Raw genomic sequence first — 14,058 nt, forward strand, 5'->3', positions numbered from 1 at the left:
AACGACTACAAAGAGACACAAAATGAGACAAAGAGATGCAAAACAGCCATAGAATGACAAAAATGAAAAAACAATCAAAAACAAATGCAAAATAACAAAAAAAGCTGCAAAAACGACAAAAACAAGACCACAAACAGAAAATACCAAACAGATGTAAAACAACTACAAAGAGATGCAAAATGAGCATAAAGAGACAAAAAACAACCACAAACAGATGACTACAAATACTGCAAAATGACCAAAAAGAGACACATAATGACTGTAATGAGACAAAAAAGGAGCATGAAAACAAGACTACAAACACAAAATACCAAACAACCACAAAAAGTAAAAAAAAAAATGACAACAAAAAAAGAGACTAGGCAACACAAAACAACCACAAAGAGACAAAAAACAATCACGAACAGATGCAAAACGACTGAAAAAAGCTGCAAAATTACTACAAAGAGACACACAAGGTCTACAAAGAGACAAAAACAAGCACAAAAACAAAAAACTACGAACACAAAATACCGAACAGACACAAAACCATCATAAAGAGACAAACAACAGTCACATAGAGATGGAAAATGACTAAAACAAGGTGCAAAATGATGACAAACCTGCAGCCTTGGTTCCCAGCTCTTATACAGGAGGGATGGGGGCTTTTACTTGTGTGTGCCCGGGGGCCTGTTGTTTCATGACTCTAATGTGTTTCTAGGTTACATACTGTACATTACCGTGCATGTCACCCTCCTTAAACTCTCTGAAAGGCACATGACAGATCAGTTGATTTTCACAATATCACCATCCTCCATTCAGCCTCCTTTTCCCTCTCCCTTCCTCCTCACTTCTTCAACGTTCTTTCATCCCTGAGTGCATTTAGCCAGAGGCCAATCTGCTCCTCTCCCTCCACTCTCCACATGTCCTGTCTAATGCCCTCTGTCATTATCACTGCATCCTTTCCTTAGCGTACCACGTTCCCCCGATTCCATTTTGGTCTCCAGCTCTCACAGAACTCAGCCAGCTCCTCTTCCTTCACCTTCTCTTGCGTCTCCCGCTCTGCTGTTTCTCTCACCCGGCCTCTTTGTCCGCCGGCTCCTGTAAGTTATTGCTGCAAAGTTAATTGCGGTATCCGTACTGCAACACACCAACACAGGATTGGATTACAGTGTGATTTAATGGATAGAAGGGCATTTTCTCCACTCTCAAACTGACTGTGTCCATGAGACGGGCGGCATGTGACGGCCTGACATGAGTGGTGCTTGTGTGATTTTGACGGCTGTGAAAGGTTGCAGTTGTAATGGAGTAAAGAGAGAGTTGTGAGGTGTGATGGTTTCACTTATTGCCAATAAATCAAAGCCCTCTGGATTACAGCATACCTGTTTCTATGCTCTCTGCCTTCTCTGTCCCCTCTAATCACCTTTCCCTCCCTCCCTCAGTCTCTGCATCCTTACCCTTCCTTCCTCCCTCCTCGCTCCAACTTTCCTCACCCTCCGCTCCCTGCAATCCCTCCTCCTCCTCTCAAACATCACACAATCCCCTCCTATCCCAATCCAGCGCACCCTCACTCTCTCCCTCCCTCTTCCTTTATCTCTCCCTCCCTCTCCCTTTCTCCCCTTCATCTCACCTCCAGCCAGCCGGAGCACCCTCCTCCTCCTCCTCTTCCTCCTCTTGGATCACACAGCCCGCCTGCTCTAGTCCACTTTCTCTCTCTCTCTCTTCATACCTCTCACTCTCTCTGCTGTCTCTTGTCTTTTATCTCTCTTTCTCTCCCTCTTTCTGTCTCTTTCTCTCTTTCTGTCCTCCACTTCTCTCCAGCCGCAAGAAGCTCGCAGGCTCGCCGCTCTTCCTCCAACTACTGAGGATTCAGAAGCACTCGGGACGAAGACCCTGTCACTGGAGGTAAGTGTCTATGTGTGTGTGTCAGTGTGTGTTGGTGGTCATTAACCTTACATGCATCAGCTGCTGCTTCAGGAGGCAGATGGGATGGCTGGTGAAAAGAAGAGAATAAGGGTAGTGGAGAAAGCCAGCTGTTCTGCAGTATATGGGAGAGTGACATGACAGGAGAGTGAGAAAGATGCAAAAGAGGCAATGATGATGATGATGATGATGATGGCGGTGATGGTGTGTGAGGGGAAAAGTGGAAGAAAAGCATGGAAAAAGAAATGCTATTTTGATGCAGCAGTCACAATCGACTGCTGCATCAAAAAAGACAGAGTCAGACAGAGTTCAAGAAGATGCAAAGAAAACCAAAAATGGAAATGAGGGCGTGAGAAAAAACAAACCAAAGACATAAAAAATGGATTAGAGAGCAGCCAACACAGAGGGAGAGAAATAATTCAGAAACGGGATGCTGATGTTTCCCCCGGTGTGGCAGTTGCATGCCTACAAATGCAGCGGTGCCTGCCTCCTCCTCTCCCGTAAAAAATCCCATTCACAAACAGGACCTGAAAACAGGCGATGGTGATTGGTTCCCCGAGCGCTGTGTGCCTGTGTGTGCTTCATTGTGTGTGTATGTGTGTGAAAGAAAGAGAATGAAGAGGGGTGAAAACCCATTACATTCCTGTGAGGGTGATGCTGAGGCTTCGGAGCAGATGCTTGAATGAAACTGCAGGGTATGCGCTTGTACATTAATATTACCTACACAGTCTACTGTACAGGAACGTGCAGAGGGTGAGAGATGTATAGTGACGCTGCATTTTAATTTGTGGTTCCCATTTATTTTATTTTTTTTCATCAGCACAACAGAGTGTCACAATGACAGATGTGTGGACAGACTGGCGCGAGCGGTGATTTTGCGCCAGACTCAAACTTCTTTTTTTCTTCTTTTAAGTCTTTCTGCCTCATTGCGTCATTCTCAGTGCTGCTCCAGATTGTCATCCCTCTCCCCGCCACCGTCACTGGCACAATCCCTCTGCCATCGCCAACCCTCTTAGATTAACAGCTGTCCAAACAGCGATGCTCTCCTGCCTCGCCAAACCAGGCCAATTAGAAAGTGACATTTGTTTGGGGAGGGGAGGGGATGGAGAGCTGTTGGTGCGTTAGACTTGAAGGGCAGGGAGGTGATGAAGGAGGGGGAAAGACGGAGGTAAGAAAGGGTGGAGGAGAGATGGGTAACTTCAGATACCCTCTCAGGTCACAGTGTAGAGACAAAGATAAGAACAATAAGGTCAATATTTGATGAGAAGTTTAGACGTCTAGATGTTGATAGAAGTTGATGTTATAAAGAAAAACTTTGACATGCTGTGGCGCTGGAGGAAAAGTCATTACAATTTATCCTCTGGTAATCTTGTATATTTGTAGCAAAGTTCACGGCAGTCCGTCCAATACTTGTCAAGATATTTTTCTTTGAACTATAAATGTCAACCTTGTTGTGGTGCTGGAGATGCCAGGGCATAACCAAAATCAGAAGGAATCTGGAGATTATGAATGGTTGTACAAAATGTCAAGGCAATTCATCTAATACTTAATTAGATATTTTAGTCTGGACCAAAACAATGGACTGAGTGACATTTCCATGCCTGGACTCATGCTGTTGGCACAGCTTGAAATTAAATTTGGATAAATTTGATACAATAATAAATTAAAAAAAGAAGTGTAATATGGCCCCGGGGGTGTGTAATCATACTAATTTTAAAAAAGTGAGCTAACAGAGGTGCAGATTGTGAACGGTAATTCATTCCACAGTTTAGTGGCCATGAAAGAAAATGCATGGTCATCCTATATGAATGGGTATGATAGTTCAGAGATATAGCTTGGAGCCTTGTAAGTGAGTCATCATCAGTCAATCATTTTAATGGTCCTGGAGAACAGCCCTGTCTCCTAGAAATTAAGTTTATATATACTAAAATTGAAACCACAAATATGTCTTAAGGGAAACGTAATGCTGAGCAAATTACGTTTTCTATTAAGATAATGAGGAAATGCTGCTAATTAACGTACTTGACAAAAAATTTGATACTGAATGTATTAGCAAAAAGTTCCCTGAGAGCTTATTTCAGTTGTTTTCACCAAATTTGGCAATCTCGCAATACAGCATCTACTCATGAACCCGGGGTTTTTGTTTCAAGGTCTTGCACTTTGCACACCGAACCATAGCCCGAATTAGTGATGTCCTCATCTGATCTCAAAAATCACTACTGGGGCCAACCAAGGCATTTTCTTCAAACTGATTTGGATCAGCTATATTGAGCTATATATCGAGAACTCAATCTGATCCTTTGTTTTACATCAGCTGTCACACAGCTCGCGTAGCTTTCCTGCACAGCAATGCAAAGAGTGCAGCTCTGGTCACTTCTCCAACTCCCCATCTCTCCTCCACGTGTCATAAACAACAGTAAAATGAAGAATGAGACTTTTTATTTATGTTATTTGTCAAAGTTATGAGCTCACATTTCATTTCAGCTCAGAGTGGAGTCTCTTGCACTTTGCTGTCATTGATGATGCATTATGTTCTAGACGAATAGAAGTATCAGATCAGGAAGAAACTTAGGGGCTAATAAAAACCCTTGATCCTGATATCCCTATCCTCAGCTACCTCTTATCTTATGAAGCCTGCATGGACCCTAAATGTAGTGTTTAGTTACCTGAAAGAAAAGTCTCTGAACATAAACCAGGCAGCGATTATGTTGCCACAAAAAGGTATTTGAGGATGCAGTTTAGTGACATACAATCATTTCTAGGAGACAGAGTTCACTGGAAACAATGGGAAGCTAATGAAGAGTTGTTAAAATTGGTTTAACGTATTTTTTCCGTATAGTTTTAGTTAAAATCCAAGAAGCTGCATTTGGGACAAACTGCAGATGATTTATTGCCTTTTTTCTGACTGCAAACTGCAATAATCCAATAATGGAATAGGTTCAATTCAGACTGAGTAAGGAAACTGGTCCCTCAATCTTGTCCTTGTTAAAATGGACAAAGGTACCCATCATCCAACATCTTCAAGTCAGTCCTTTAGGGCAGCCAAACTTAAAAAATCAGCAGGGTTGTCAGGAGGATATAATCGTGCATCGTCTGCATATATACAAAACAATATGTCGACCATAGGAAAGCATTTTAATAGAAAAAAGAACAGAGCCCAGAATCTATCCTTGAGGTACACCACAAGTATGTTTCATAGGCAAGGAAATAGAGAAAGTTAGACAGATAGGCTTTGACCCATTTAAGAGATAATTTGGGTAAGACAGGGTGAGACATGGAAGTATTTTAATCGGCCTCAATACAGAGGAGACCCTAAAACTAAGCAGCCATTATTGTTCAAAAATCCTATTCTTTCCCTTTTCTATATAGGCTATTCTTACACCATCCACATGCCCCTGTGGACCTCTCCTCCTGCCCATCTTTCTCCACTCTTACACTCACACATCATACGTACCCATAAACTTTATCACCACTTCTCCATTAGATATAAAAGTCAAGCGTGATGCATGGTAGCATATCCTCTCCTGATTTCATGGGAAATCAGTAATTTAACGAGGGTGGAGCTCTGTGGAGTGTGAAATACCCAGGTGTGATATAATGCTCCTCTGGGAGGAGACCTCACAGTGTGGGTATGGGACGTTTGTGTGAGAGGGAATGGTTTTTTAAGTCTGTGTATAGATTGGAAGAGGAAGAGGAGAGGAGGGACAGGAAGGTGGATGAGTGGGTGAGAAGGAGAAAGAAAGAGAAATAAATAAATAAATAAATAAATGAAAGTGTGTGTGTGTGTGTGTGTGTGTTTAGCTATGCAGTGCAGATGCTGTTGTGTTTAGGGAAGCGTGGAGAACCAGTGTAGGAGAAATTGCAGACCGGCGTCGGTGGGATTGGGACAGGTGGACCGGGAAAGGTATTTAAGCACCGTAACAGTCAGACTGGGACTTCACTCAGCGTGTGTGTGTGTATATGTGCGTGTGCATTAACAATATGTGGTCTAGTTGGTCCTATTAAGTGCACTGATTAACTGCAGGAGCTCTAAGTGCTGCTAAGTGCTGGTTTGAGGTGACCCCTGTGGCCTGTCAGTTGAGATGAATAAAAAAAAGGTGTGTATCTGTGTCTGTCTGTGTGCACTTCCCTCTGTCACAGTACAAAGATCCAGGCACAGTCCTTCACACCGACACAATATCCACTCTTGTATATCCATGTTTTGCTCGGTTGAAGGGCAGTCGGCACATCTGCTGAACTGAACGGACATCCTCATGTGAAAATTGTCACAAGAAAATCCACCACTGGAAAAAGCTGACGCTCACTCTTGCTAAAGGAGGCACAAACATCTAAACTGCATTCAAACAGTAATTTTTCTGATACTGTAGACTACTCCTGTAATGTGCTCTCCCCTGACGTGGCACATGGAGGGTTGGTAAACTGTTCTTTTGTCTACACTAAAGCATAATGGCCCATGCTTTAGTCTATTATGAGGTAAATGATCCAAAGAAAGCTTGCTTCAATGCTTGTTCTAAAATGTGTGACTAAGTCCTTACACTTAATGGTTATCATTAACAGGGTGTGCATATATCTGCCCTTATGTTAGCGCAAATTAAAAATCAATCTAAAAGTATGAAATTATTTGAAATATAATGAGGTGTAATGGAGGGTCATTTTAAATATTGAAATCTCAACTGGTTTAAATTCTGACTCATTCAAATGGCACTAATGTAAAACAAGAATCTGCAGCTCTGTGAAGCTGTAATGTGGCGCTTTGAGCTAAATGCTAACCTCAGCATGCTAACATGCTCATAATGCTAGCATGTTGATATTTAGCAGGTAGGACGTATACAATGTTCATCATCGTACATTAGCATGTTAGCCACAGTACCATTTACTAAATAGCACTAAACACAAAGTACAGGTAGGGCTGGTATCACTTGCTTTGCTTGTATTAACCCTTTAAGATCACTGTGGCTTAAACAGAAGTAAAATAAAATCATAATAGCTAGACCATTCATTCTTTTTGCAGCAGAAAGATAAGATTTTTGTCTTCCCTGTCATCATGTTAACACCTTTAACACCTTACCTTACGTGCAGTGCAAACATGGTATTATATCATAATTGTGCTGGACGTTCCCCATAATGCCTGAGATTGTTGTTTGCATAATCTTGTGTATATATATCTATGTCTGTCTAAAATAAAAACCAGAATAGCTAGATAGCAGAAGGCTAAGACTTCTGTCTTCAGTGTCGTTACATTGTACACTAGTAGTGACATCATTGTACTATTTCACGTTCGGTGCAAAACCATGCAAAAATGTACGGTGGTGCCAGAGGAATGAGTGATAAATGCCTTTGCACTTTGTCAATAAAAATGACAATATTGCAAAACTAAATAATGTGCATAATTTGTATAACTTGTGTGTGCTTGTGCTTGTGTTAAGAAACTTGGGAGTGTTAAGAAATATGTTGTTTATGTTTCTACATTTAAAAATTGTTTGGGTTTACATGTTTTGTGTTTTTTTGTTTGTAAAATTTGATGTAAAAACCTACTGGATTTTTTTCCCCCAAAGGCACAATCTGCGTACTTTTATCAGTTATTATGGTTTATTGACTTAAATAACTTTTTAGCTTAGGTTGTGCAGATTCTAGGGATATGAGGCATTTGAAGATACGACATCACAGTAAGCAAAAATACAAATGTAGGCACTGGCTGACCATTTCTATTGAAGAGGTCAAAGGGTTAATTATGGAAATGCATTCGTCTTTGCAATAGTTGTTGAGACATTTCACAAAAAACTACCCCCAGAAAACATACAAACAATAACCCTATCACCAGAATGAATTTTGGAATCGTATGTTTCTTCAAATCAGAGATACATTACATTTATACGTTATTATGTAGATGATACATGTCACTAATCTCATTAAATCCTGTTACTTCCACCTATGAAATATTACCAAAATTAATTCAGTTGTTTCTTTTCCTGGCCTAGAGAAGCTTATTCATGCTTTTGTATTCTCTTTGCCTTGACCACTGTAACGCATTGTTTACGTGCCTCAGTAAATCTTCAGTAGCTCGGCTTCAGCTGGTGCAGAATGCTGCAGTTCGTATTATAACTGGGTCGAATCATAGGTCACATATCACCCCAATTCTCACCTCCCTCCACTGGTTGCCTGTGAACTCCAGAATTGATTTTGAGATTATTTTAATAACTTTTAAAGCTCAACATGGTTATAGTTATGTAGCTTAGCTTCTGACTACCTATGCTCAAAGTCGTGACCTGACATCCTCAAGTCTACCTTGGCTAGTCATCCCTAAATCGAGCTTGGTAGCTAAAGGTGACCGGGCTTTTGCCATTGAGGCCCCGAAGCTCTGGAATTCTCTACTAGCTAGATTAGGCTGGCTAGCACATTACCTGTTTTTAAATCATTGCTTAAAACATACTTTCATATGAGAGGTTTTCCTTTTAATGCACAATTTGTACTTTTTTGATTTGAAGCTTTTGAATTTTATTTCCTTTTCCTTTCATGTACTTTGTGAAGCACTTTGTAACCTTGTTTACATAAGTGCTATACAAATAAAACTATTATTATTATTATGTCAGTTAATGTGTGGTCACATTTAGGCACAATAAAACCATTTAGTTACAGTTGATCTCAAACGCTGGTCTGCAGAGCCACAGTGTTGGACCAACCAAGAGATATTTTGCCATAGCCATTCCCAGGGCCACACAGCTAGCGTGGCTAAAAATGCACAAAGCAACAGAAACACACACACACACAGCTACATGTATTGTCAAACTGCCCATAGAAATGGATTCATTATCCTTCACTACCTTGGCTGCATTGTCCAGACCACACACAATGAAAAAAACATTATGAGCCACTGGGGGTGATGATTGTGTGTTAGCACGCATGTGTGTGTGTGATACAGCATGTTTGTGTGTATTCCCGCGTATGGTCAGGGAGCCTATCCTGTGTCCCACATTGCCAATTGCCCTCTGGTTGTCTATTTTCTCTCCTCTGCAGTTCATTGTTGTGTGGAGACATAACAGTGAATGTGAGTAAGATGGAAGCCTGCCAGTGGGTGGACTGGTTAGGGAAATGTCATTTTACTGGGAAGGATAGAGGGGCGGCTGTTTGTGTGGGCTTGTTATCGTAGGTGAGAGGATCAGTTAATTGCGAGTAGTCAGATGGAAGCAGGGCGCTCATGTGGGCAAACATCCATGGAAAGATGCGCCCTGGGAAACAGCTTTCTCTGTGATCTTAGTTTTTCACCTTGACCTTTATTTTTCCTTTCTCCCGCCTGCCTACTTCCCACAACCAATTTTCCCTCGTTTCACTGTCGTTTAAATCAGCTGTCATCTTTTTCTACGCGGCCCCCCCACCACCTGTGAGCTCATATGCAACTGTGAGATAAGTTGTGACTGCTGAGCATATGGCCACTACGGTTTCTCCGCCACTTAAGGGGTTGTCTGGATAATTAAAACACCATTCAGCCGCGGCGCAGAGGTCGCTCAGAGATGATTTGCATTTGGGCTGATTTTGTCATGGAAAACACAATTAACCCCGTGTTCAGGGCCCTTAAATTAAAGAACAGATTCTGATAAAAGAGAATGAGGAAGATGATTTTTTTTTTTGCTGAGGGTTTGAGAAAAGAAGGGAAATCAGAAACACTCAGTGTCAAACATGCATGCAGTATACTTTATACTGCATTTGCTTATCAGGCTGCATGCAAAGTCATCTTGGGTTGATAATACACACACTCTCTCACACACACACACACACACACACACACACACACACACACACACACACGATATACCATAGCAACACGGGTCACTGGACCTTGTCCTGCAGATGCAAACTGATACAAATGGGCTTATACAGAAGCACACACACAGACAAAGTGTGCACTGATGCAGAGCAGGTCACAGATAACATGAATTTCTCACCAACCAGCCAATCACACTGACACAAAACACACACACACACACACACACACGTAAAACTTGTTATCATAATGGGCCCAGACAGAGGGCTGTGATAGGCAGACAGTCTCGTCACTGGTGAGTCTTCATCGCCAAGGTCAAGGACAGATGTTGTGCTAGACGACTGGCATCTGGAGGGTGCTTGATGGTCTCGCCGATACGCAGGATGAACAGTGAAAAACGTGCCTGACACTGCAGGTTCGGGGCTTATTAGCTTCTGTGTGTACGTCTGCAGACACTGGTGTAATGCTGTAATGCACAGGTCATTGTTTGTGTGGGTGGCAGCGGCACGGGAACGGAGCCACCTACTAATAAGGAATTATGAGCGTGAAGTGAACAGCGTCTATTGAAACATCAGATGCTGCGGTTCAGCTAATATTTGGATAAGTGATGGGATTGAAGCGGGGCACGGTGTCCTGCCAGACAATGCTCAGCTGGAATTTGTGAGGTCATGTGAAGGTGTTGTACGCAATGAATGGAAAGGTCTCAGGTGTTATGCTGCCCAGTGGTGGCTAAACTGCAATACCAGCGTCACTCTGAGGGCCTTTGGTTTGAGGATGTTCTGTCCTGCAGCTCATTTCTGCTCTTACACCTCAATTTTGTCAGATGTTCCTCAAGCAACTCACTTCTTTGCCTTGAGGGAGAACTCAGGTCCAGAAGGTTCTTTGAGCTATTTCAGGGTTAGGTGTTATATGTAAGGACAGCGGTGGCAGAAGCGCGAGTATTTTTAAAGAGGTCAGAAAGTTGATACTAACTTTAGACGGTCACAGAGGTCATCCCAGTGCAACAGGAGTCAAGCCACTTCCAATTAGAAAACCCATGACCTCTTAAATGAGCTCATTAACCAACCTGTGGTCAGCTGGGAGGAAGAGCGAGTAAAAATGGATCGAGACATTTCTTATTTTAGAGCTCGATCTTTTTTTAAGAAAAGAAAAATTAAGTAGGATGATGATGTGACCTATTTTATCTAAGCCACTTAAAGCCTCCGTCTTTAGGGAACAAAGTCGTGGTTGAATTTTAACGCAGTGTATCTATTCAAAGTTTAAACGTTTACTCGGTTGAGAAATGTCATTTTGTTTTGCCAGTGCTGAATTATAGAAATCCTGCTCATTCATTGGTTCTTACAGGAGTGCCCTTAACACCTTGGGTGGAAAAACTTGGACTTGAAAAAGTGCCCAGCATCATTTGTGTTTTTTCCCATTGTCCATTCTGATGAATTGAGAGGGGGCCCTTTGTGGTAGTGATGACAGCAAGTGGTAGCGTACAGGTGATGGTTTGTGTTAAGCTAACGTCACTTTCAGTGTCATCCTTAGCAAGCTGCAAGACTTTCTGAACAAACTGTAGCCTCAACTACTTTCTAAAATTAAGGCTTCAGGTTAAGCAACTGGCTAACTGGGGGAGGTATCTCTCACCATAAGGCTTCACTCTCATTGACAACGAAGACATAGGCTACATCTCACGGCTTGATCTTTCTACCTTGACTGTTCACATTCATGTTTGATGTGACCCATATGGATCTCTGCCCCAAAATGCCTCACATGCATCTAGTAACATCACACACATGCACGTTGAAATGGCAATAAAAGACGTGACATTTGCAAAGGAGGAACGACATAGCGATGCAAGCTTCATCTCCTAAATGATCGTCATAGCAGGGATGTCCGATGAGGTTGTTCTGCATAATAATTAACCATGTGCTTCTGTTTGGGAGATTGTGCAGCATATTTTTAAAGAAGTGGTCCTGTGGAGAATTGGGCATATGTTTTCAGCATAACAGGCTTTCGATCCACAAGGTCCATCAGCAGCTGTTGCTGGTAGTTCTGTGGAGAGAGAGGTTTGGGTGCGACCAGGAGAAGAGTCAGGAGTGGCGGGGCTGTGAGGTGGAGAGTTTCGTGGAGGAACAGTTCTTGCAAAACCTAAGAATGTCCAAGGCTACTTTCTAATATCTCTGTTGGCCCCTGATGACAATGCTGTCATGGTCAATGGCTGTATATAAAGATGGACAGTGTGTCTCTACCTTCTCCCACTGTACAGACGAGGATTTTTGGCTTTTGGTGAGCTGTCATATCATTCATTATCCATACAGTCTATGGTTACAGCACCCGGTATGCAGTCCCTGATAGAAAGCATCTGGCAGGGACCTCTAGCTCACCTGGTAGAGTGTGCGGCCCATAGAGGCCGAGTCCTTTGCAGCAACACAGGTTTGATTTCAACCTGTGGCCCCTTTGCTAAGTGTCATCCTCTGCTCTCTCCCACTTTTCTGTCTGTCTGTCCTATCTATAAAGGCAAACAAAGCCTGTCTGTTAGTTCTATTGGCTTGCAACTGGGGCAGCCTACAGCAGCAGCAGTACAACTACAACAGCTTTCTGTAGTTTTAACAGACGACTTCAACACTGTATGGTGAGTGATCAGCACCTGCAGACCCAAGTATAACCCCCAAATTCCACCAGATGTGTGTGGGCTGCGTCTGCGCTCGGAACGGCAGCGGAGCCGATACGTTTCCACAACAGATACGCAGGACTTCTATTTTAGCCAGATGCCAGAGCACAACGCAGCAATTCAGCACAGAGCAGATCGTGCGGGGCAGGAAGTCGTGCACAGAAACAAAATAAAACATCAGGTTAATTTTCAAAATAAAATACTCAGTGTTCACGGTGGATCATATTTCCCTGCACTACACCTTAAAAACGTAATAATGGGCATAGGAAGTCAACAGGTCAGAGGTTTTCAGATGTCATTTCACCCAGCTGACACCATGGACGAAGAGAGAATCATGGAGGTGCACCGAGATGTCTTCCTACTACTCCTCTGGTTTTGTGGTACGCAGCCGGTGGGTGTTGACGGACGGCGGAGCACGCAGTGGATAACCAGCGCAGCCATTTGGCAACAGACAAGCATCCAGTAGAATTCCGGCATAAGTCGGACAAACTATGAATGTATGAGGAAAACAACCATGAACATAAATGAGTGTTCTAACAGTGGTCAAATGGCCAGTGATCTGACATGTATCGGATGAGGGAACACACATGAAAGTGTCCTAAATCTGATTGGAAAAAACTGGATCTGAAAAAATCTGATCCATGTCACGGGAGAGCAAAAAAATTGGATTTGGTCCACATTCATTTTTAATTTGATCATAGTCTTACATTTCCATTTAAACAGGGACAAGATGGGTCTGACAGATGTTGGGATATGTATTGAGTTAGATAAAAACATTGATGCCACTCTCGAGACACAGAGTGGTGTCAATTGTCTCATGGGACTCTTGGTAAGAAGTTAATGAGCTTTTTTTTTCCCAAAATGTCAAACTATTCTAAGTGGTCACCAATCCTTAAATTTACAATACATATTGTATGTGAATATTTTTAAAAATGTCCTTGAAAATCTCTGTAGAAAATACCTGCATATTTTTCCTACTTGCTAATCTGTAGTTTTGTTCTTAAAAGTTCATAAAAAAAAACTTTCCGTAAATGGAGCACCACTTTAAATTCTTTACCTGTTCCCCGTTCTTGTTCCACATCTCATGTTTTCAAAGTAGGATTATTCAAAGTGAGTGAAAACTTCTTGGCTCCCAGCGCAACACCAGAGAACAACTGGGAAAAGGAAGAAGTGCCGTACAGGCCTGGTGCCCTGTATGTAAAGCAGAGTTATCTTGAAACAGCTCAAGTTAATGTAGAGCAACCAACTGTCAGTGGTCAGATGGAATTGCCTTATCAACCCGTGAAGTGAATGACAGCTCATCTCAATAGCAGAGATTAGGCGAGATGAGCCGTGGCTGTGGCCTTGCAAAGCAGCAATCGTTGTGAACAATATCCATCAATCCTCCTTGAGTGTCATATCTCCCGGACGCATCCTGCCCCCTCAGGAACAAAGGCCAGGGAAGTTTTTCTTCCATTTATCGCTTCCTCCGCTTCCTGTATTCCCCTTTTGTCTGACCTTTTTTTTCCAATTCCCTGACTCTACATTTAATTTAATCCGCAATCCTTATCCCATCACCCATATGCTCTCGTCCCTGGCTCAATCTCTGTATTATTGCCTACTATACTCGGCTTTATGCTGAAACATTCCCAGCAGATCATGGGCCAGAAAATTCTGACACTATAGCCCGATTCATTGAGCCTGGTCTGGGCTTTGGCCCAAAGCTTTGAGCACACAGCTGACCTGAAGCTGACCTCAATCC

At 42.5% G+C, this 14,058-nt stretch overlaps 1 protein-coding gene across 1 annotated transcript in view; it reads left to right on the plus strand.

Annotated features, from left to right (window-relative positions):
* Positions 1-1,543: 1,543 nt before the first annotated feature.
* The window catches only part of pvalb6 (parvalbumin 6), an 88,563-nt gene continuing 76,048 nt past the window's right edge, over positions 1,544-14,058 (plus strand). The window contains exon 1 of the mRNA XM_033643786.2: positions 1,544-1,884. The gene's annotated coding sequence lies outside the window, so the exon portion shown is untranslated. The remainder of the gene's footprint in view (positions 1,885-14,058) is intronic.

Source organism: Epinephelus lanceolatus, chromosome 18, assembly GCF_041903045.1.
Source record: "Epinephelus lanceolatus isolate andai-2023 chromosome 18, ASM4190304v1, whole genome shotgun sequence".
Taxonomy (NCBI): Eukaryota; Metazoa; Chordata; class Actinopteri; order Perciformes; family Serranidae; genus Epinephelus; species Epinephelus lanceolatus.